This window comes from Microtus pennsylvanicus, chromosome 21 (assembly GCF_037038515.1).
Source record: "Microtus pennsylvanicus isolate mMicPen1 chromosome 21, mMicPen1.hap1, whole genome shotgun sequence".
NCBI classification, from domain to species: domain Eukaryota; kingdom Metazoa; phylum Chordata; class Mammalia; order Rodentia; family Cricetidae; genus Microtus; species Microtus pennsylvanicus.
In genome coordinates, this window is record NC_134599.1 from 17,089,995 (window position 1) to 17,115,311 (window position 25,317).

General features: G+C 46.6%; 1 protein-coding gene across 7 annotated transcripts in view; it reads right to left on the bottom strand.

The window, feature by feature from the left end:
- The window catches only part of Dtnb (dystrobrevin beta), a 209,024-nt gene extending 199,796 nt beyond the window's left edge, over nucleotides 1-9,228 (bottom strand). For 5 of the 7 annotated variants that reach the window (XM_075955708.1, XM_075955706.1, XM_075955707.1 and 2 more), the window contains exon 1: nucleotides 9,095-9,228. The gene's annotated coding sequence lies outside the window, so the exon portion shown is untranslated. Of the gene's footprint in view, nucleotides 1-898; nucleotides 1,040-8,827; nucleotides 8,888-9,094 lie in introns of those variants that run through there. The other 2 variants (XM_075955703.1, XM_075955704.1) reach the window with 2 other exon arrangements.
- Nucleotides 9,229-25,317: the final 16,089 nt, after the last annotated feature.

Below are 25,317 nucleotides of genomic sequence, written 5' to 3' on the forward strand. Positions count from 1 at the left end.
AAAAAAGGAGAGAGAAAAAGGAGAAGAGGAGGAGGAGGAGGGGAGGGGAGGAGGAAGAGGGAAGGAGGAAGAGGAAGAGGAGGAGGAGGAGGAAGAGGAGGAGGAGGAGGAGGAGGAGGAGGAGGGAAAAAAAAGTCCGATGTGGCTTTGCCGGTAATCCCAGCACTCAGGAGGCTGAGGCAAAAGGATTTTGAGTTCAAGGCCACCTGGAAATGTGGCAAAACTCACTAAATAAATAAATAAATAAAACTAGACTGAGAAATCTGGATGGTACTAGACAGGCCTCAAAAGCAAGCCAGAGCAGGGCTTGTCAGAACTAGCTGAGGGCACTGAGACCTAAGATTATGAAGCAATTACTTTAGGTAGCCAAACAAGTGGCTATAAAAGCCCCTCCTCTCCATCCTACTGTGCACGTCGCCCTTTGCCAAACAAGCAGGAGTAAATGAAAAAGGAAAGAAGTCACCAGAACAGTGGTGACCTTGATGAGCTCCAGGGGAGAGGGCAACAAGAACCCTCCGGTCTGTTCTGTCCCAGGAAGACAATGTGAGCTGTCTGCAGACGGAGGCTAAGTAATTGCCACGGCGCACAGACTAACGCAGAGGGGGAGAACGCTTTGGAACTGTTTCCAGCACATCTCTGTGCTGCACTGAGTGCTAAATGAGGCTCCCTTTGCTGGGAGTTGGCCTGTTAGTTTCTTAACCTTTGCATCTGTCGCATCAAAGCGTTCAGGTCTGGAGCTAGGGCGCTGCACAGGCAGTGAAGCGCTTGACTTGAGAGCCCCTGAGGGCTGGGTCGACACTGTCAGTGGGGTAAAGCACTGGCCGTACAACATGAGGACTGGGGTTTGGATTCCCGGCACCCACATAAATGTGAAATGGGCATAGCAGCCTGCACTCACCCAAGTGATCAGAGGCAAAGATGGGGTTCCCCAAGGTAAGCTGACTCTCTAAGTTAGCTAAATCAGCAAGCTCTGGAGACAGGTGGGAGACCGCGTGTAAGGCAGAAAAACACTGAAGGAAGACACCACGCATCAGTCTCTAGTCTTCACACTATCTATGAACACACATACACACACCACACATAGACACATAAGCAAAAAGGTAAGTAAATAAACCGGGCCTGGTAACAAACAGCTATAATCCCAGCTTTAAGGAGGCAGAGACAGGGGGATCTGCGGTGCGCTCTAGCCAAATCTGACAGCCTGCCAGTAAGAGTGGCTTACTCACAACCCAAAGGTGAGTGGTGTCTGTGGAACAAAACCTGAGGCTGTACTCTGGCCTCCACATGTGCCAGCACACACAAGCCCAAGCAGAGACACAGGCACACGCACACAAAAAGCTCTGGAAAACCCATGTGCAAATACAGTATCCTGAAAAACTCTATCAGATTCCCTGATTTGTCCATGTGATACACAGGTAGGTCTAAGCTCAGACTGTCACTAATACAGCCAAAACTACCTTTAAAAAAAACAAAAACTACCCCAGCGGCGGTGGCATACGCCTTTAATACCAGCACTCGGGAGGCAGAGGCAGGTGGATCTCTATGAGTTCGAGGCCAGCCTGGTCTACAAGAGCTAGTTCCAGGACAGGCTCCAAAGCTGCAGAGAAACCCTGTCTTTAAAAAACAAACAAACAAACAAAAACAAACTAAAGGCCACGTTGACACACACCTTTAGTTCCAGTACTCAGAAGGCAGAGGCAGGCAGATCTCTGTGAGTTCAAGGCCAGCCTGGTTTACAAAGTGAGTTCCAGGACAGCCAGGACTATTACACAGAGAAGCCCTGTCTCAAAAAAAACTACAAAAATAAAAATAAAATAAAAAGCAACAACAAAAACCTAACTCCCTTGCTCATTTCGGGAAAACTCTCAAATATCTTTCTCTAATACTTACTCTTTTCTCTTTTAGGTTAAAAGGAGCACCAGGGAAAACAAATTTAAAAGCCTAGACATTTTCTTGTAACAAATCTGAAAGCATCTCTGGGTTCCAATAAAAAAATTCAGTAACATACTCTCCAACTACCCAGAGCTCTGAACAGCTAAGTTTACCCTCAATAGCACTATGCAAAATAATCATGTAAAATGTTTAGCACAATGCTTGGCACAACCTAAGAGCCACAGATTATCACAGCATTTCAGTCCTGTTTTACTTTACAGACAGTGCTGGTAACACATAAAGACTGAGGCTGGAGATGCAGCTCTTTGGAGTGCTTGACCAACATGCAGGAAATGCTTCCCGTGTTTGCTAGCCCTGAGTTCCAACATCAACACCGACAGCACAAGCAAGGCTTAGTGGCTCAAATCTGTATTCCCAGCACTCAGGAGATGGAGACAGAAGGATCAGACGTTGAAAACTCATCCTCAGCTGCACAGTGAGTTTGAGGTCATACATAGGGCTGTCTCAAAAAATATAAAAACTGCTGGGCAGTACTGACATATGTCTTTAGTTCCAGCACTTGTAAGGCAGAAGCAGGTGGATCTCTGTGAGTTTGAGGCCAACTTAGTCTACAGAGCTAGTTCTAAGACAGCCAGGGCTATACAAAGACATTCTGTCTCAAAAAACCAAACTATACAAACACACATACATATACATATATATATATGTTACATATATAAAAAAAACGAATAAATATAAATAATTTAACAGAACTGAAAAGAGTGCCACAGGCCTGTAAGACCAGCCCTTGGGTAGCTGAGGCAGGAGGATTGCCATGAACTGAGGCCAGCCTGACTTAAACAGTGAGTTCTAGGCCGGCTAGCCAGCAATCACAAACTGAGACTCTGCTCAGAAATTTTTTAAAAACAAAGGAAAAATTAATAGTAGACATACCTTTCAATTAACTACAACACAAAGTGGTCCATCCTAATTCTTCTGTTTTTAAGATCTTTTATTTTTATCTATACAACTGTTTTGCCTGCATGTACGTCTGTGTGCCGTGCATTTGCCCAGGGCCCACAGAGGCCGGAGGAGGGTGTTGGATCCTTGAGACTAGGCTTACAGATGGTTGTGAGCTGCCATAGCATGCTGGGAATCAAACTCAGGTCTTACCCACTGAGCCATCTCTCAAGCCCCAGAAGTCTACCCTATTTCTATCACACTAAAGAAAAAAAGGGGAGGGGGAGGGAAATGGGAGGCGGTGGTGGGGAGGAGGCAGAAATCTTTAATAAATAAATAAAATAAATTTAAAAAAAGAAAAAAAAAGGAGGAGGGGAGATCATTTCAACAAATGCCAAAAACAAGCAACTGATAAAATTCAACACTCAATAAAAATACAGAACAAGCATTGAAGAAACATCCTTAAACTGCCAGGAAACATCAACCAAAAGCCTTCTGAAAATATTACAGATACTAGCCAAACACTGTAAGCAACCATTCAAGAAAGAATGTATGTGTGTGTGCCCATTATCAGTTGTGGCACATGAATGGATAACAATAAGGAAGAGACAGCGTTATGACCCTAAGATCAATTCAGATCTCTATTCAACGTAGGAGACATCTCACTGCAACCTCTTGGCTTCAAATCAATTTTAAAAAAAATGCAAAAATCAAGACAGGGCTTAAAAACAAGAAAAACTTCTACAACAAGAGACATAATTATGACTTCTGAATTCCGAGTCCAGAACCTGCACCTCCTGCAGGGGAGCACAATTCCAAGCAGAGAAGGGTGGAGAATATGAGGCATCTAAACCAGACTCATTGCTGAAAGCCAGGGATAAGATTGGAGCTGGAAAGAAACTGAAAATGCCACTGTCAGTCTCTGTGGAGAATGCAGATTATGTAATGCTATGGGTATAGAAAAGTGGGAAGGTGCAAACAGATTTGTGGCCAGGAATTGAACCAGGACCAGCATTTATGAGCAGATCTAAATCAGCTACTTCCAAGGGCAGAACTCTTCGTCCCCAGTCATATCTGATTCTAGACTGGGACCCCTGCAGGCGAGCTGACCACCTGAAATCCCACATATGACATACAAAAGGGTGAGCACAGAAAAGAAAAGAGAAAGACACTCAAGCCAGATGGTGGTGGTGGAGGTGGTGGTGCACATCTTTAATCCTAGCACTTGAGAGGCAGAGGCCTGTGATTTCAAGGCCAACCTGATCTACAGAGTGAGTTCCGGTACGGCCAGGGTTATATAAAGAAATCCTGTCTTGGAAAACCAAAAAAGGGGGAAACAGAAAGAGAGAGAGGCATTCAAAGCAGAATGAATCCATGTTGCGAGATATTTGATTACACTGTATAAAGATATGTCACTGTGATTGGTTTAATAAAATGCTGGATGGCCAATAGTTAGGCAGGATTTTCAGGACAGAGAAGATGCTGGAAAGAAGGCTGAATATCGAGGAGATGCCAGGGACACAGAGTAAGCAGCATGGGCTTTACAAAGCAAAGGTAATCGAGCCACATAAAAGAATATAGATGAAAAGATATGGGTTAAATAGGTTATAAGAACTAGTTAGAAAAAAGCAAAAGCTATTGGTCAAGCTTTCATAATTAATACGAAATCTTTGTGTTGTGGTTTGGGATCTGGCTGGCAGGACAGATAAAGACTCACTACAAATCCATATGTCAAAACTTCAAATCACACAGAGCAAAACATGCTAAAAGTAAGCTATCAACAGCAGTAACTAACATTAATTCATCCCAGACATTGAGTTCACAGACAGCATAACAAGACTGATTTAGCTAGTACATTTAGGGGCACTTAGACATAAATGTTAAAAATCATTGCCAACGTAAAACTGTCACTTTGGAAGCCAGCTTGGTAGTCTCCTATACAGCCAAGCATATATTTGATATGGGATACACAGCCAACATTTATTTGAACTGGTAAATTCTGATCTAGTATTATACTCCTAATTTATCCAAGTGTTTTAAAAAAAATTGTATCTACAAAAAAAAACTGCACAGATCACAACAACACTTTTATTCATATTTACTAAAAACTTTCATGAAATGAATAAATAAAAAAATTGGTATCTTCATTGAATGGAGTATTATTTGTTGCTAAAAGGAAATAAGCCATCAGTCCATAAACAAATATAGAACCATAAACACATATTACTAAGTAAAAGAAACCAGGAAATAAAAGATAGAGAACAGAAATAGAGAAAATCAATTTTTTATTCTTTACTATAGTTATTTGTATTTATGTATATGGGTACCCATATGCTATAGTATGTGGAGGTCAAAGGACAACCCACAGGAGTCAGTTCTTTTCATCCACCATGTAGGTTCCAGGAATGGAACTTAGGTCATCAGGACTGGTGACAGCTGCCTTTATCTGCTGAGCCATATCAGCAGCTTGGGAAATACATACACACACCTGGAGACACTAGAAGAAATTTTTCATATATTTATGCCATTGAAGCTTACAACTAAATACAGTGTGTGTGTGTGTGTGTGTGCGCGCACGCACACACACACACACACACACACACACACATTCACTATATATGCTTTGAGACAAGGTTCTCTGTGTAGCCCTGGATGTTCTGGATCACTCTGTAGATCAGGTTGGCCTCGAACTCTGAGATCCTCCTGCCTCTGCCTCCTGAGTGCTGGGATCAAAGGTGTGCACCACCACTATCCTGTGTGTGTGTGTGTGTGTGTGTGTGTGTGTGTGTGTGTGTGTGTGTGTGTGTGTGTTAAAGGAAAGCCTTAGACTGAAAGGTATATTTGCTTTCCAATCACTGAACAATTACAATTAATGAGAGATTATTAGATATACTAAATACAATACACTACATACTACTAAGAAATCACACAGCAAAGACAACTCAGATAGATCCCTATGTCCCAACATGAAAAAAAAAAAAACTCAAAAACAATTCATCAGAAAAACAAGCTACAGAGCAACCCAGACAGTATGCTATAGTAAAATGCAGAGAGAGTGTTGGCAATGACTCAATGTATAAAAGCGCTTGCTGCAACGCAAGCGTAAGGATTGGAGTTCAAATCTCTAAAACCGACATAGAAGCAATGCAGGTGTGGCAGCCATCTATAAGAGCAGCACTCTGGACACAGGTAGGAAATCACCGGAGCAAACTGGCTAGCTAGACTAGCCAAACTGACCAGCTCCAGATTCAGCAGGGGGTTGAATTTCATAAATAAGAGAGCAGTTGAAAGCATCTAGTATCAACTTTGGGCTTTCACAGACATGTACACACATGTGCATGGATAGCCATATGCACACTCATGCATACCACATATACACACACACAAAAAAAAATAAAATGCATAGAAAAAGGCCCCAGGAAGAAAACAACAAATTGGTAACTGCAGTAGAAAAAGTACGTATGTCAAGAGTGTTTTTTTTTTTATTCCAAGTATTTTATAATTAAGTATGCATTCTAAGCTGCACAAACCACTACAACTCCAGAAATTCCAGGGCAAAAGACACCCCTAAAACTGGACAGCATACTAGCAGTACAACTAGAAACCACAGCTCTAATGCTTGCGTAATTTGAAATAAATAAAATGGTGGGCTGTCCCCATGACAACATGAGTAACCTGGTGTTACAAATGTATATATTTCAGTTGGGATAGGTTACAAAGTATACATGGATTTCCTTTGTTTTTATTTTCTTTGGGGTGGGCTTTTGTTACTTTGTTTCCCATTGGTTTTTAGTTTCTGTTGAAACAGTGTCTCCCTATGTAACCCTGGCAAGTCTTGAACTCACAGAGATCAACTTGCCTCTGCCTCCAGAGGGCTGGGATTTAACGTCATGTGCCACCACACCCCGCAGTATGTATGGTTTTTCAAAACATCCAACTCATCATGTAAAATTTGCCCATTTATCATATGTAAACTATACATCAGGAAGGCACAGTAGCACACACTTGTAATCCCAGAACATAGACAGGAGGATAGCCACAAGTTCAAAGTCAGTCAGGGCTACATAGACCCTAACTTAAATCAACAGACAGGTGATGGTGGCGCACAGCTTTAATCTAAACCAGCATTCGGGAGGCAGAGGAAGGTGGATCTCTGTGAGTTCTAGGCCAGCCTGGTCTACAAAGTGAGTTCCAGAATAGGCTCCAAAGCTACACAGAAAAACCCTGTCTCGGAAAAAACAAACAAACAAACAACAACAACAACAAAAAGTTTGTTTTAACCAGGCATGACCGTTCACACAGGAGACCGACGGGAGAACAGCCACAACTTCAAGGTCAGCCTATAGCCTTGGCTACAGTATAGCGAGTACCAGGCCAGCTGGGTACAGCATGGCACTGTTTCAAAAAATGGGGGGGGGTGATTCTGAAATAAAAGTAGATTAAATATTTAAAAGTATTAGAAAAGCCTGCATCCAAAATCGCAGGGCCACATAGATACCCCAAAACAAAGCTTACTAACGGTTGCTCCACGAAGTGCAGATAGTAACTAAAATGAAATAAATTTATGTACTTCAAAGCTTACTACATATGCAATGCCAAATATTGATTATTTATTATTCTTTTAGCTGAGGAAACTAAGGCTCAGATGTTAACATCGAAGACATGAAATAAATGGTACCTTGAAATCCCATGAACTCTAATATTTTAACTATAAGTAGAAATTCTGTTTCCCAGGCAAAATTCATTGAACGTAAAGACCTCGCCAGCACCACCTTGAATGCACACCCCCCCCTTCAGAGGCAGTTCCACTTATGTCTGATAAAATCCTCAGAGAACTCATAAAAGGTCAAGTTTTAATTTGGCAAGCAAAGTAACCCAACAAGCACTGCAAGCCAGGGAAAGGAAACAGCAGCCTGGGGCTGGAGAGTCCAACCCAGGCAGAGGACAGAACTCCAGCCCTGACCAAGCTGACCAAGCGTTCTCGCACCTCAGAGCCAAGACCCAAGAGGCAGAACAGAATGTATAAAAGTGTTTTTAGGCAAAAGCACCCTCCATCCCGCTCAAAAAAAAAAAAACAGCCAATGAGAGAAGGACTGGATCTCAACAACCATCCAAAGAACAAGCCCTTGGTGCCCAACTCACAAGAACCACGTGGATGCAGAAGAGTGGCCACAAACCACCGGAGTCTGCTACCCGGGCCACTGCTTTAACCTATCCAGCGCCTAAACCACTGGGTTACCCACGGAGGCAAAAAGAGAATGTGAGGACCAAAGAGAGCCCGCCAACCACCGCTACCAGAGAGACCGCCACTACTCCACATAAAATGTATCAACCCCTGCTTCCTTCATTCCTCACGCAGTGGCTGGCCATCAATTGCAGGACTATTGGGATCCAAGCCACATCCTGAGGATTGAGCAGAAAACAGGCACGGAGCTTAATTCTAGTTGAGAAGGCAAGGTTCTCTTTCAAATTCTCCTTTCTCTCTCTTTTAAAAGTCACTAAGACCCTTCCAACCTCTTCTCTCAATAGCTCCCACCAGCTTCCCTCCAGTACCCTACTTTCTTCAAAACCCAAGCAACTTAGGGCTCCAATTTCCCGGGGTTGGGAAACAGACTAAAGAGACCTGAAGTGAACAGAACAAGAGACGTGAAAGTGAGCGCTTTACATTTTATATGCATACTTTCCCCGCCCAACTGTCAGCACTTCAACAGCGAATGATGGCTGGGAGTGACTAAATCGTGACCCCGGGGCTGACCGCGGTTGTCTCCGTAGCTAATCAATAAACGCTAGCAGAGAACGCAGAAAGGTCTCCCTGATTCCCCAAGGCCTGGCACGGGGAATGTGACCGTAAGCATTCGTCAGCTGCATCCTCCCTCTTCGCGGGACACTGTGCCCATCACGGGTGACCTGGGTGGACAGGTTCCGTCTACCGGGAGACACCGAGGGGTGATCTGGAACGAATTCCCTTCCCTCTGCCAGGGCCTGCCTGCCTCACCTGCCCTCTGCCAGGACCTGCCGCCTTCGCCCCCTTCAGCACCTAACGCGGAGCCTCCTCCCCGCGAGCCGGGCTCCCGCTGCATCAGCAGGCGCGCGCAGCCCGGCTCTGCGCCCCGCCGCCCCCGTGCGCGCGGGTGGCCGGGGGACGCCCCTCCCTCCCCGGCCCGGCGTGCCGTCTCCCCAGGGTCGCAGCTCCACGGCCGTGCGCTCCGTCACCCCGCGAGCTCCCTCCTCGCTTCTCCAGCCCCGGCGGAGGACTCCCCACCTGGCTCACTTCCCGGCCGGAGCTGAGGGGGCGTCGCGTAGCTCTCCGGCGGCCTCCTCCGGCCCGGCCCCCTCGACTGGAGCAGCGGCGGTAGCTGAGGCGACGGCGCCCACTCAGGCCCCGGAGCCGCCCCCGCGGCGAACGTTCCCGGCGCCGGATCGCACTGCTTCCCCGCCCGGCACGCGCAGCGAGCCCGCCCCCGGCGCGAGGGCGCGAGGGCGCGAGGGCGAGGGCGGGTGCGCGCGGAGGGCGGGCGGGCGCGCGGAGGGGCGGGGCTTCCGCCGCGAGAGGGGGCGGGGAGGTGGCCGAGTCCCTTCCCGCGGGTTTGCGCGCCCCCTCCGGGCCTCTGCGGTGCGCCGGCCGCGGAGGCGGAGGCGCGCTTCCACTCCACAGGTAGCTGCCCGGCGGCTGGATGCTGCGCCGACGTGACCGCTCCGTAAGGAATGCAAAGAAACACCCCGCGAATGATTCACCCGGGCCTCGAGCGCGGGCTCCTGCCCCGAGTGACTTTCCACGTTGACTCAGCAGGCTCACTGAGCACTGACTCTGCGACCGGTGTGCGGCGGGCATGGTCTGGGTCATTGCCCTGGTGCCCAGGAGCGCATAACTTAGGGGGAAGAGCAGCCTTGCGAAGGACCGAATCCGGTCACCTGCGCAATGCCAAACCACAGCCGGATGCTGCGAGAGGATGAAGAGGAACGGATTACTTCCGCTTAGTTGCGCAGTAATTCCTGAAGGTGGGAACATTTAGACATTAGTTAAACAGCTTGGGCAAAGGAGCCCGGGGTGGCAAAGCTTTACCAGCCAGTTCATATTACCATTTTTCAAAGGTAATTCATTCATATTATGCGTATGAGTGTTTGGCCTACAAGTATGTGTGCATCACTTGTGTGGCCCCCGGAGGTTAGAAGGGTATTGTTGGATCCCCTGGAACTGCGAGCTGCCATGTGGGTGCTGGGAAACCAAACCCAGGTCCTCTCACAACATCAGTGATCCTAACTGCTGAGCTATCTCTCCAGCCCCTCATTGTTACCTTTTCCTTTTGGTTTGTTGTTTATTTGTTCAAGGTAAGGTTTCCCTGTGTAAAAACCTTAGCTGTCCTGGGACTCTCTCTGTGGACCAGGCTGGCCTTGAACTCACAGAGATCCACCTGACTCTGACTCCTGCGTGTACTGGGATTAAAGGCGTAAGCCACCACAACTGGCCTCGTGGTACCATTTTTGTATAGAATCCTTTCCAAACTCTTTAGGAACAACCAAGTTTTTTTTTTCTTCGAGACAGGGTTTCTATGTAGCTTTGGAGCCTGTCCTGGAACTAGCTCTTGTAGACTAGGTAGCCTCGAACTCACAGAGATCCGCCTGCCTCTGCCTCCCGAGTGCTGGGATTAAAGGCGCCACCACCGCCCAGCTAGCCAAGTCTTCTTCTAATGGCTCAAAAGGTCATTTTTCCCCCTCAACATTACCTAAGACAACAGTGTGGTCCCTTGACTACTGGTGCGCGTGTGTTTGCATGTGGAAATGCAGCTCCAGCCTCTGCATTTCCAGGACGCTTTTTGTAGCGTTCTGGCGCCTTCTGGCAAGGCAGAGCGTGCCACCTGCTGCGATCTGACTGGCAGCCTGCCTCCAGAACACCCTCTTCCTCCTCTTCCCACACAGGGAGGCAGTGCTGATAAAACTTTAAGTGGGGTGGTTTTTTCTTTTTCTTTTTTGAGGGCGGGGAATAAATCACTTTTCACACAAGAATCGTGTGACTATTTTGCATGTTGGAGGAGGCTCACTTGTTGCTGAGTAGGGACTGCTCTAACCTTGTTAAAATTCTCAGGCTATAGATAAGAGACGTTGAATTTCTTCTCTTACCATTCATTGAGCGCCTTCTATGAGGAAAAAGGCTCTAGAAGGGTAGAAACATTGACTCCGTTACCGAAAGAGGTAGAGCATGTAACTTGAAACTGTAGACGCCCAGCATGGTGTCTCAAACACCTGTATTCCTAACTCTCAGGAGGCTGAGGCAGAAGATCACTCTGAGTGGGAGGCCATGCTCAACTACAAAGTGAGTTCCCCGCCAGCCTGGGCTGCACAATGAGCCACTGTCAAAAATAAAAATAAATAAGCAATCAGACGTTGCCTGGCACTTTATTTCAAGTTTGAGCTACACTATTATAAACTTCCCCAGAAACTCGCTAGTTTACACCTCTTTGTCTCTTGAGATTCATCTCCTCACATCCTCACACAACTTTTCAAATATGTTTCCCTCTCGTATTTCAAGATTACCGATGTCTTGCTCCTACTTGTCTTTTCCTACATTATCTATGGTGTTTAAGCCTTTCTTGTCCTAAGAAGGAAGATTCTGCTCCAGCTCCTGCCCCCTCCGTATTCTCTTTCATAAACATCTTAAAAATCCTACACACAGCTCTCCCTCTGCAGCAGCCTGTCCACCCGTGGCTGTGACTCCACCACATTGACGACTGGTTTCAACTTTAATGCCACCGTCCATTTTTGAGCCCTCGTATTACTAGAACCTTCAGTGGCATTTGATAGCACAAGTATTATGCTCTTTTAAACTCCCTCATGGGGGCTGGAGAGATGGCTCAGTGGTTAAGAGCACTGCCTGCTCTTCCAAAGGTCCTGAGTTCAATTCCCGGCAACCACATGGTGGCTCACAACCATCTGGAATGAGGTCTGGTGCCCTCTTCTGGCCTGCAGACATACACACAGACAGAATATTGTATACATAATAAATAAATATTAAAAAAATAAATAAATAAACTCCCTCAGCTTTGTGACAAGCCTCCACCTAACAGACTGCTACTCACCCATCTGATTCCGCTCATCCCCCATCGCACACATACTCCCGTGCATTCACACATACTCCTTCCAAGCCCTGTGTCTACCCTTTGTCCTCATTTTCTCGCATACCAATGGCTCCTAAATGAATTTCTAACTTATAAAAGTACAAGCAAAGGCCTGGCAGTGGTGGCGCACTCCTTTAATCCCAGCACTAGGAAGGCTTTGTGAGTTCAAGGCCAGCCTGGTCTACAGAGTGAGCTCCAGGACAGCCAAAAAAACTGTTACACAGAGAAACCGTCTCAAAAAACAAAAATACAAGCAAAAATGTTTCTTACTTGAAGCTTTTCTTTGGAGGGTACTTTATCATGAAAATGGCTAACCAGAACAGTTGGCATCAAACTCCTAAGAGGAACACACAGATCCAGGCAAGCCTGATGCAGCATTTTGTAGAATTGAATGGAAAGAAAATGCAAGCAAGGGGTTTTCTAGGCCATCCACCCATGTGGTTTGTCAAACATCAGCACTAGTATGAAAGTAGTATACAAGATGAAGGTACGGGGCTGGAGAGATGGCTCAGTGGTTAAGAGCACTGCCTGCTCTTCCAAAGGTCCTGAGTTCAATTCCCGGCAACCACATGGTGGCTCACAACTGTCTGTAATGAGGTCTGGTGCCCTCTTCTGGCCTGTAGACATACATACAGATAGACTATTGTATACATAATAAATAAATAAATATTTAATAAAAAAAAGATGAAGGTACTGGCAGATTCGGTTGCATTTAGTCCGCTCTGGCTTGTAGGTGCCCGTGGCCACGCGGTGGTTCCCCTCCTGTGTGTCTGAGTCCAGGCTCCTCTTGTGAAGAGACTAGACATGTCTGATAGAGGGCACCACTAATAACCTCATTTTAGGTTAAGCATCCTTTTAAAGACCCTGTCTCCATATACAGTCACACTCTGAGGTGCCGGGGACTGGGATTTCAACAACCTAAATGTAAGAGCTGAAACTACAAACTTCCGGGATGAAAATGTGGGTGTCGTCTCGTCGCCTTGGGCCTGGTACAGCCTTCTGGGAGACAGCACTCAAAACACAAGCGAAGTTCCAACTCAGTTCTCCATGGCTGTGATTTTTAGCTGACCCAAAACAACTTGGAAAGGAAAGGGTTAATTGTATATGCCACTTCTAGGCAGCAACCCACCACGGAGGAGGGATTTCAGGGCAAGAGCTTGAGGGAAGAACCTGGAGGCTAGAGCTGAACCAAGACCATGGAGGAATGCTGCTTACTGGCTTGCCCTCCCTAGCCTGCTCAGCCTGATTTCCTAGACAACACAGGACCACCCGCCCAAGGATGGCACCGCCCACAGGACCCTCAGCCCTCCCATATTAATCTCTGCTATTTCCTAGAAATTTGCCTTCAGGTCAATCTGAAGGAAGCATTCTCAGGTGAGGTTTCTCTTCCCAGATGAGTCTAACTCGTGCCTAGTTGACAAAAAAAAAAAAAAAAAAAAAACTCTAACCTACACACTGGGCTACACTGTACCCTGGCATCACATACAACATACATGTATTGAAATATGCACTGTCATTTTTAAATATGTACACTTATTCCATTAACTGAAGTTTGGAAAATATTTCAAGGAGATAAAAATATTAGCTCTCCTGATTTTTTTTTCCTTTCCCCACGGTATATGCATATGTCAAATTATCCCATGGCACCCCATAAATACATACAATTATACTAACTTTTTGTGATGTACATGCAGGCCTGTGTGCAGCTACACATGGATGTTCTGTTGCTTGTGCACATGTGTGCGCAGGTAGACAGAGGCCAGCCTCAGGAGCTATCTATCCATCTTGGGTTTTTGTTTTTTAAAACAAGTTCCCTCACGGGCCTAGGACTTGCTGAGTAGGCTAGGCTGGCCCAACAGCAAACCCCAGGATGCACCGATCCCCACAGCTCCAAAACCAGCACCCACATACTCAGCTTCATACTTGTGCGCTGGAGATCAAACTCAGCCCCCGCTTTGCTGGCAGCCATCTCTGCAGCCTCCAACTTTAATAAGTTTGAAGGACTGTTTTGTATCATGTCAACTTTGTGTGAATTGGTTTGCTGTGGTTGTTGATTGGTTTATTTTGAGATGGTGCTTCTCTTTGTAGCTCTATCTAGCCTTGAACTCCTGAGCCTGGAGCTTCTGCCTCCTTAGGTTTGGGACGGCAAATGTGAACCATCTTGCCGGCTAACATGACGATCATCAGGGCTATTTTTCACAATAAAGCATGTGTGCTTTATGACTCTGAGTAGAAGACTGTACAAACATAAACCAAAATATTAGCAGAGGCTATCTCTGGGTGATAAGATCACAAGTTTTAAATTTTCTTTCTATTTATACTTTCAAAATTGTCTTAAAGGAAGAGATAGGCGGGGAGGAGGCAGAAATCCTTAATAAATAAATAAATTTAAAAAAATAAAATAAAGGAAGAGATACTTTTTTGAAAGTAGTGAAAATACTTTTAAATATCTATGCCAGAATCCCAGCATGGGGCCTCACACCTGTCATCTCAGCACAGGTTATAAGTGATCTGGGGGAGGGGCGCAGCGAAGCCGCTGAAGTCATGTGACTCTGGATTGGGTGGGAGGGTAGCGGAGAGTGGCAGAATGAAGCTGCAGAGGATGCGAGAGAACCGTGTGGGAGGCAGACACCTGCCAGCCAGCACTGGCTTGGGCAAAAGGCAGATAAATGAGCTCCAGGAAAACAGTCCTTAAAGTCAGAAATCCTGTCTGGCGTCCAGGATCATCGTGCCTAACGATAAGCCACCCCGACGAGAACGGGCAGCAGCAGCTCACCTTTCTGATGACAGGCCATTGACCCTATCGTGTGTGCCGTTCTCTGCTGCCTGGGCAGGATCCCGGCAAGCTCAGGGAGGATGCTGGCTCAGACAAGATAGGCCGAGGAGTGTGCAATCAGAACGGGCCGGGGCGGGGGGGGGGGGGGGGGAGGGTCCTGCCACCGCTCACAACATAGCAGTAAGGGGTGCCCCTCCAGGACAGAAATGGGAAACATGGAAAAAAAATAAATATGGGCTTCTGTTACCTGTTGGGGACAATTTGAAAACACTTAACACCAGAGGCTGACTCTGCAGGTTTCCAGTGTTATCCAAATACGGAATGAAGATGGAATAGACGCAAACTCGGGGCTTCCGGATGGGCCTAGGGTAACCAGATAGAGGGGCAGCACAAGGACAATGGCATTGCCTGTCCTTTCCATAACAGGAGCATTCTGGGTCTGTGAAAACAGAAGGCAAAACCACCACGACAAAACCTTCTAAGATCCGCCTTGTGAATGGCGCCCATGCTCTCCACAAAGCCAACCTTGGAATCCAGCTGAGACTGGAGTGGGTATCGAGACCTACCCCATAGTGATTTCTGAGAGCCACGGTCAAAGAGGCAGCTGCCATTGTACCTTACTAGGCATATCTTGTGAGGGCAAAGGTTAAGTGGCACCTCGAAAGTTCCCAAAGATTACTCTGAGAAGCCAATCCATGGAAATCAAGGTATTCATGGATACCTAGTTAGTTTATCAATGATTAACAGGGAACATCAGGCGGCACCTGAAAAGATAAGCACATTGTATATTGATGCGATCATTTTTTTAAAAACTTTATTGTTTTGCGCATATGGTTATTTTGCCTTTATGTGTGTCTGTACAGCATATAACTGCAGTACCCAAGGGGGCCAGAAGAGGGCATCAGATCCCCAGACCTAGAGTTACAAAAGAGAGTGAATAAGTGGCTGCTGGGAATTGAACCCAGGTCCTTCAAAAGGGCAGCCAGTGATCTTAACTGCTAAACCATGTCTCCATCCCCTTGATGCAATATTTTTGTTAGTGGTGGGTTTTGTTTGCTTGCTTGCTTGCTTTCTAAAGACAGGCTCATATGTAGCCCAGGCTAGCCTTGACCTTCTAATCCTCCTGCTTCAGCCTCCTGAGATCTGAGATTACAGATGTGAACTATCACACCCAGGTTTATGGATGTGTGTGTACCTGCATGTGCAAGTGTGTTTGCCCTCTTATGCACACCCATTCAGAGGCTAGTTTTGGTGACATACGGAATCTTCTTGATCACTTGCTACCTTATTTTTTGAGACAGGGTCTCTCACTGAACCAGAAGTTTGCTGTTTTGACTGGACTAGCTGGCCAGCAATTCCCCAAGATCTGTCTGCTAGTCTCTGCCTCTGCTGACTCTGAGGTTACAGACACACCGCTGACTATTTACACAGGTTCTGGAGATCCAAACTCACATCCTCAGATCCTTTCTTCCTTCCTTCCTTTCTTTTTTTGTTTTGTTTTTTGAGACAGGATTTCTTTGTGTAGCCTTGGCTGTCCTAGAACTCACTCTGTAGACCAGGCTGGACTCGAACTCACAGAGATCCACCTGCCTCTGCCTCCCAAGCACTGGCTTAAAATTGTGCACCATTGGGCTGGAGAGATGGCTCAAAGGTTAAGAGCACTGGCTGCTCTTCCAGAGGTGCTAAGTTCAATTCCCAGCAACCACATGGTGGCTCCCAACATCTGTACTGAAATCTGGTGCCCTCCTCTGGCGTGCAGGAATACATCGAGGCAGAATGTTGTATACATAATAAATAAATCTTTAAAAAAATTGTGCACCATCACCGCCTTTCTTTGTTTTTCTCTTGTTTGCTGCTGGTGGTAGTTGTTGACACAGGGTCTTACGTATCCCAGGCTACACACAAAATCTCTAGGTATTTGAGGCTGATTCTGAACTCTTTCTCCTGCCTCTACTTCCCAAGATCAGAGATTATAGTTGTGGGCCTCCATGCCCAGTTTATTTGGTTCTGAGGTTCAAACCCTCAGTCTCATCATGATAGGCAAACCCAAGCACTCCAGCAACTGAGCAACAACCTTCAACTCAACTTTTTTATTTTTCGGGTTTTTTGTTTTTCGAGACAGGGTTTCTCTGTGTAGCTTTGGAGCCTGTCCTAGAACTTGCTCTGTAGACCAGGCTGGCCTTGAACTCGCAGAGATCCGCCTGCCTCTGCCTCCCTAGTGCATGCACCACCACAGCCCAGCTCAGCTCAACTTCTTAACCTGCTCCCGAGAACTTTAGCTATGTTAACCTGGATGCACATCAATCACCCAGTATGCACTGGGAAAAACACCTACTCCTGGGCCCCACAGAAATGAACCAAATTTGTTTAAGCAGTTAAACTGCAGTTTAAGCAGTGACATAATACACAGAACAATCGGGCGTTGGGGAGGACCTGCACTCCTCTATTTGTTAAACTTAATTATTTGGAGAGGTTCTGGCTGTGGAAAGAATGCAAAGAACAGTGGAGACCAAGACAGAATGGGGACAAAAATCAGCTCTGCCAGCGAAGGGCACACAAGCTTAAATAGCAACATTGTTTCCCTGGGCAGATACTAAGGCTAAGGTGAGGCTGGCTGGTCTAAATTCCGGAATGCTAACAGGCAGCTCTGAACAGCCTTGAAACAGGGGCTTTGGCGTCCCAGTTGACACTGAGGAGGAGAGAGGAGTAGATCTCCAGGGGCAGGCTCAAGCCGGGTGCCAGGGTCAGGGAAGGGCTCCCTAGCAGCTGCCATTGCCTTTTCTCTTCCTTGGTTGGCCATTTTTGCTTCTCTGCTTCTCCGTGTTAGGAATTTCCCTAGGTCTGGTTGGGTCAGTCTCTCCCCTGTGTTGCAGCATGTTTGTGCCTGTCTTGGCATCTCAGAGCTCGGACCAGAAGCACAGCGCAGCTCTCTTCCTGACCTCCTAACTGGAGGACTCGGGGCCAAGGTTGCCAGTCTTTTGTCCAACATGAGAACCAGTTCTTGGGGAAAGAGGGGTCTGTGTGGCTTCAACTTCCATCATAGCACAGGTGCTTCTGAGATGGGTAGAAGCCACGGTTTTGCCTAGAGGAATTTGCTTTGTTCTGTTTTTTTTTTCTTCTCACATTGAGATGTTCCACCTTTCACAAAGATACAGGAGCACCAAGCCCAAAATGCAAAAAGAAAAAATAAATAGCCACCTTGTTACTATTTTTATTCCCAGCTGGGACTGAGAAAACCATGTGGCCTGTGGAAACCCACAACCCAGCATCTGCTGCTACCCATTCTGACTCTGCTGCCCAAACTCTGAGACCCCTAGGGAGGTGGGACACAGACCATCATGCCAACCACTCCTTTGCATGTTTAGAATGCAAGACCCCTACCCTGCAGAGTACAGAAGTCTTTAGAAACAAACTACCCAGGAAGGCCCGGATTACCCTCTGGCAACATCTGCATCTGGTTTGCCAGGTTTTATAGGAGAGCCTGCCAACTTCCTTACTTCCTCATCCCAGTTCATCTGCTTCATCTTCTGCCTCCATGATGGGCTAACTCTCCTACAGACTGAGTGTTAATTTCTACCACAGCCACAGGTCAGAACCCATCCATCCTCTACTGTCTCTATTCACGCCTAATCAGATCCCGACTCTAGATCCATACGATCTGCGGTCTGCCAACTTCAGATTTGACTCAGTCAGGACCTGCAGTTTCAGTACTCAAAAGATCAGTAAAAAGACCATCACAAAATTGAGGGCAACCTAGTAAACATGTTCCCCACTAGACAGCCAGGGCTGCAAAGCAAGAATATGTCTCAAACAAGCAAATCGAAGTCATATTTATTTTGTTGAGACCGGGCTGAAGATATTGACTTTAGCATTTGTTAGCGGGTTACTTCTTGTATTCAGTCCTTTCTCATTCTCTGACAAAATATCTCACAAAAGCAACTTAAGGGAAGAAGGGGGTTCTTTTGGCTCTGGGTTTAAGAAGGGGTACAGTCCAGCATGGTGGGGAAGCAGAACGGCAGAAGCAGGCAGCCACTGGTCACTGCACGCAAGAAGCAGAGAGAGATAAATTCTAGAGTTCGTCTGGTTTCCTTACTTTTCGACTTCTCGTTCACTCTGGGACTCCAAACCATGAAATGGTGTCACCCACCTTTAGGGTAAGTCTTCCCTCTCTAGTTAAGTCTCCAAGTTAAAACATCTTGGCTGCATACCAATCGTTAGACATGCTTTGGGGAAATACCTACTCTTGGAATAGTGAAGATGCAGGAGTTTATCTCCCAGGTGATTCCAAATCCAGCCAAGCTGACAATGAAGACAGACCATCATACTCAGTAGGCACTTGGCAGTTGGTTCACACACGCCCATTCATTCCTCGACTAGATTGCAAGTTCCTGGTCAAACAGAGTTATCAGTTGAGAAGAAGCAGGCCTGGGGTCCTGGTGGGGCCTCAGAGGATCTGCACATGGCTTTAGCACAGGTATTAATGTGGCTATGATGGAAAAAATTGTTGTGTCTGTGTGTATGTATGTGTGTGTGTGTCTGTGTGTGTGTCTGTGTATATGTATGTGTATGTGTCTGTGTATATGTGTGTGTGTGTCTGTGTATATGTGTGTGTCTGTGTATATGTGTGTGTCTGTGTATATGTGTGTGTCTGTGTATATGTGTGTGTCTGTGTGTGTGTCTGTGTATATGTGTGTGTGTCTGTGTATAGTGTGTGTGTATGTGTGTGTGTCTGTGTGTGTCTGTATGTGTGTCTGTGTATATGTGTGTGTATGTGTATGTGTGTGTATGTGTATGTGTGTCTATGTGTATGTGTGCCTAAGTTTATGTATGTGCTCCTTAAGCATGCAGAGGCTAGAAGGTTCTGTGAGACTGGAGTTGCAGGCAGGTGAGTCACATAACGTTTGAGGGCTGGGAACCAAACCCAGGCCCTCTAAAGAGTAACAAGTGCTCTTAACCACTGAGCCATCTCTCTCAGAGACTGCCCTGACTAGACTAACATCCTTTCGTGATATTTTACAAAACCTGGGAAAGTCACGGGTGCCAGGACCTATGCAGTACTTTGGGCCCTTGGAGAGAAACACCAAGATGAGCCCCTGCATATCTGGCCAGGACTAGTGTTTCACTCTGTGAGGCTAGGGCCTGTTCACCGCAACTAATGTTTAATGAGTACCTTGTTTGTGCCAAGAGGCTATGAAATGGGGACATGGGGTAGAAAATAGGTCAGGAAATTTCTGCTGAAAGAAGATTAAATCTGCCGGGTGGTAGTGGCACACGCCTTTAATCCAGCACTTGGGAGGCAGAGGCAGCGGATCTCTGAGTTTAAGGCCAGCCTGGTATACAGAGTGAGTTCCAGGACAGCCAGGACTACACAGAGAAACCCTGTCTCAAAAGAGAGAGAGAGACAGAGACAGAGAGAGACAGAGACAGAGACAGAGAAAGAGTTGGAGAAATGGCTCAGTAGTTAAGGGCACTGGTTGGTCTTCCAAAGGACCCAGGTTGCCGGGCGGTGGTGGCGCACGCCTTTAATCCCAGCACTCGGGAGGCAGAGGCAGGCGGATCTCTGTGAGTTCGAGACCAGCATGGTCTACAAGAGCTAGTTCCAGGACAGGCTCCAAAACCACAGAGAAACCCTGTCTCGAAAAAACCAAAAAAAAAAACAAAAACCAAAGGACCCAGGTTCCAGTCCCAGCACCCACATGACAGTTTATAGCTGTCTGTAGCTCCATTTCCAGGGGATCCAACACCCTTATACAGACATACATGCAGGCAAAATACCAATGCATATGGAATAAAAATAAATATATTTTTAAAAAAAGATAAAAGCATAGCCAGTCTAGCTGAAGGGAGGATGAGAGGTCTGTGGAAGGAAACCAAGGAGCCCTCAATGTCGCCTTCTATGGCCAGACATTTGAATGAGATGGCGCCCTGCACATTCTGGTCTTGCTGACACCGTCCCTTACCCGTGCTCTTACCACCCAGGCTTTCTGTTACCCACAGTCAACTGAGCTCCGAGAGCAAATTGAAGTTTAAAGGAGAAGGAAGAATCCTTATATTTTAAAGATTTGTTTTTATTACATAACCATCATTTGTATATCTCTAGATGGGCATGTGCACAGAAATACACCTCTCACAGGGGCCAGAAGAGGGCGTCAGAGCCGCTGGTACTGGAGATACAGGTGGGTATGAGCCATCCAGCCCTCTCTCCAGCCCCCAACTGTTAAACTGTAAAGTGTTATTCTCAATGGTGTGATGAAATAGACTGTCATCTTACACCAGGGACTCAGACCATCCATTTGTCCAGCATATCCACTGTGTGTACATTGTCTTGTGGCAGAGTGAGAGGCGGGGGAGGGGCATTTATATAGCTTTCATCATTGTGATTATAATTGTTCTGACTTGTTATTAATTATTGTTATTAATTTTGCTTTAAGTTTAAAAACCTTGGGGTAATCAGGCCTGGAAGAAGAGAGCACTTTGGGCTGCCCAGCAAAGGGAGGCCGCAGGACAGGGAGGAGGCTGTGATACAGACAGGAGAGGCAGCAGGAGCCAGCGGCAGGAGGCTGGAAATAGAACCTGTGTTCCACCGTGAAGAGGACGGGTCATGAGGACAATTACAGCGCAAGCGGCCGTGTGAAGCTGTCATGTGCGGTGCCGTGGATGACGGAGTCATACCTAATGAACCAGAGATTGCCGCCAGGGAAATTTCCAGGCAGAGTGTGGAACGTGTAAATTGTCTTTTTAGCAGCTCTAACTGGAAAGGAAGGAGGAACTATTTAGCTTGCAACCTGGATTTAGAAGAGGCGTTCAGGGTCTAAGAGGTGCCGGGCCGCATAATCAATGTGTTTGGATTTCTGACACCAAAAAGAGGCACAAAGAGACATGGCTTCAGAGTGGAGATCGAATTAAGTCTGAGACTGGAAGCCTCCTTTGTTCACACCTTTTAGAGGCTTAGGTAGAAGATGGCGAGACCCTCGTTGTTACACCACTTGCCAGTAGGCTCCTGAACTGAAGAAGGCCCATCACTAAAACAGTTATGTGTAGTAATAAGAGTGGCAGGGCTACATTCCCAGCACCCCGGCCGCCTGGCTAGCTTATGCCCTGAAATAATTACACGGACACTGTATTCTTTTAATCACTGCTTGGCCCATTTCTATCTAGCCTCTTCTAGGCTAACTCTCGCACCTGGACTAGCCCATTTCTAATATTCTATGTAGCACAGCTAGGTGAGCTTACCGGGAAGATTCTAGCCTACGTCCATCCTGGGTGGGAGTGTGTCTGCCCAGGAGCCGGGAGCATGGCGTCTCTCTGAGGCATCTGCTCCCAAGAGGAGAGCTGTCGAGTCTCTGAGCTCACTTCCTCTTCCTCCCAGCATTCTGTTCTGTTTACTCCACCCACCTATGTTCTAAGCTATGAGGCCAAGCAGTTTGTTTATTAACCAATGAAATCAACAGATTGATATATGACACTCCCACATCAGTTATGGGTTTGGCTTATGAGTGACAAGCAGACTGTGTTCTGTGTGTGCACAGCTGACAATGTTTTTAATGAGTTTTAAAACCAGAACTCAAAATGAGCGGTCCCCTAGGTTCCCTACCTTTTTTTTTCCCCCCTTTGGTTTTTCGAGACAGGATTTCTCTGTGTAACAGTTCTGGCTGTCCTAGAACTGGAACTAGCTCTGTAGACCAGGCTAGCCTTGAACTCATAGAGATCTGCCTGCCTCTGCCTCTGCCTCTGCCTCTGCCTCTGCCTCTGCCTCTGCCTCTGCCTCTGCCTCTGCCTCTGCCTCTGCCTCTGCCTCTGCCTCCCAAGTGCTGGGATTAAAGGTGTGTTTACCACCACCACCCGGCAGGGTTCTCTACTTTCTGCAGGCAGAAAGCATGTTGAGAATGCTTGGTTTATACACAGGCCAGGTCCTATTAAAGAGGAAATATGTGGGGCTGGAGAGACAGCTCAGAGGTTAAATGCATTTGTTGCTTTTGCAGAGAACCCAGATTCAGTTCCCAGCAGTCATATGGAGGTTCACAGCCAGGGGATCTGACTCCTTCTTCTGACCTCTGCAGACAACAGAGGTGCACACTGCGCAATACATTCCTGAAGGAAAACACTCATGCACACAAAAGTAAATCCTAAAGAATCTAACTTTAAAGAAATAGTTTTTAAAGGAAAGAAAATATGTTTTCTCAATGGAAGAGAAAGCCCCAGTGCCAAAGAAAACAATGCCCTGGGGCACCCCAGGAAAGCTGGTGTGGGGTCCGGCTTACAACAATCTCCTCCACAGCAGGAGGTCCTGGCAGTAGGAGCTCCGCTCCAGTTCAGACTGGTAGAACCCCACAGAGCTCCCATTTCTCTTTGGAAGTCCCTAGCCAGTCCTTGAATCTGGAGGAGCCTTGGAAGGAACTGAACCTGAAGGTCTCCGGCAGATCTGAGCTCGGTCTAGATGGTGAGCCCTTGGGCCGCAGGGGAGTGTGTGGCTAGCATGTGGGAGGGATGTGAGGATCAGGAAACTCCAGGAGACCAAGCCTGATGGTCCAGGGATCATATGACTCCCTTTCTCCTAGAGACTGGCCTCGAACTTGGAACTTGTGGGCTGCTCTGCTCAAGCCAATCAGGGGCTTGATAAGCACTTGGATCCTGGATCTTGCCATCTTGAAAACTTGCCTTGAAATTGCCATATGAGGAGCCAAATCTGGCCTCACTTAGAACAGAGACACACATACCTGTAATTCTGGCACTTGGGAGGCTGGAGGCAGGAGGATCACTGTGAGTTTGAGATTGGTTTAGATTATATAGCAAGGACTTGGAAGACCAGTCATTCAAGATCATCCTCAGCTACATAACAAGTTTGAAGTTGGCCTATGTGAGACCATGTTTCAAAATATAAAAACAAAAACAGACCTTGTCTCAGAAGAAGAAGAGGAGAGGAAATGGGAAGGGGGAATTGGAGGAGGAAAGGAAAAGGAGTAGGAGGAAGAAAAGGAGGAAGAAGAGAATAAAGAGGCAGAGGAAAAAATGGGTGGTACAGATGTCAGCCATCAGTATCTCCCAAATAATTACAAGTTGAGTTTACCCTACACCAGATGAGCATTTTTCTGGCCAAAACTGAAAAAGAAGCTGCATGGATAGCCTGCAGAACCGTGGGCAATTCTAAGTCATTAGTTTACGTGAAAACTTTCAAGGCATTTTGTTAGGCAGTGATAAGGGACAGGCACCCAGAAGATTGGCCAAGTCTTGCAAGAGCTGGTGCTAGAAGAACAGAAAGGATTGTTAACATGCAGAAACCAAGACAGTAAACTTCCCCCATCACTAGACGTTTGAGCGGAGGCTCGTAGGCTCGTAGGGAAGCCAGGGAGGACTCTGAGACCACAGTCTGTAAGAATGACTCTGAGAGAGAGTGAAGGGGTCTCCTTTGAAAAGAAGCATCATGGAGCAGAGGGCTCAGTTGTGGGGGTCGTAAAGGTCTCAGCCTTCCTCACTTTTTTTTTTAAATTCTTTATTTTGTATACAATGTCTGCCTACCTGTATGCCTGCAGGCCAGAAGAGGGTACCAGTCCTCATTACAGATGGTTGTGAGCCACCATGTGGTTCCTGGGAATTGACTGGAAGAGGCTCTTAACCTCTGAGCCATCTCTCTAGTCTCCTTCCCCACTTCATACTGCTGCCCAAACATATGTCATGAAAGAGACTCGGGGTGCCCTTTGGCCAGAGGGTAAGTGGGAGCTGTGATTGTTATTCTGTTCATTTAACAGAAAATAAACAGCACCAAATGGTACCGGCTGGGCACAGTAGAGAGTGCCAAGGATTTGGGGTACACAAGCATACATTTGCTATATATACTATTGTTTCCAAACTCTGCCGTCATGAGAATGCACATTTCTCTGCATCTCATTTGATTTGTAAAAGAAGCAGATGTTCTCCAATTCTGAAAAATCTAAGGTTCTAGGAAGACACTTGACTACACAAATAAACCAAATAAACACAAAGGTACTTCCAGTGCAATGACCAGTATGTGTTGCGTATGCATCAGCATTAGCAACAAACAGGACTGTGCCTGTACTAAATCTATATCTACAAACTGACAAGGTACTTTTCAGAGGATTGCAGAGGGGATAAGATTTACTATAGAAATGTTTGGTCTGACCCATTACAATCCCATTCTTGGGGCGTTATCCTAAGGAAGTGATTAAACATAGTTCAGCTCCATATTCACCAACTCAAATGAAAATTAGAATCCACATCCTGGCATGATGGCGCACCTTGAATCCCAGCATCAGGAGAATGAGACAGAGGGTCACGTATTTGAGATCAGCCTGGGCTTCTTAGTGAGAACCTGTCTCAAAAATAAGCAGACAGACCAGCTGGGCTGTAGCTCAGTCGGTAGAATGTTTCCCAGCATGCAGGAAGCCTGGGGCTCAATTCCAGCACTGTGTTTAACAGGGCATGGCAGTGTACATGGGGCGTGATCCGTGCCCTCAGGAAGTGGTGGCAAGAGCCTCGGTAATTCAAAACCATCCTCAGCTACAGGAGTGTGAGGCCATACGTACATGCAATCCTGTCTCAAAAAAGAACCAGAAATTGTATACACAACAAAAAACTATA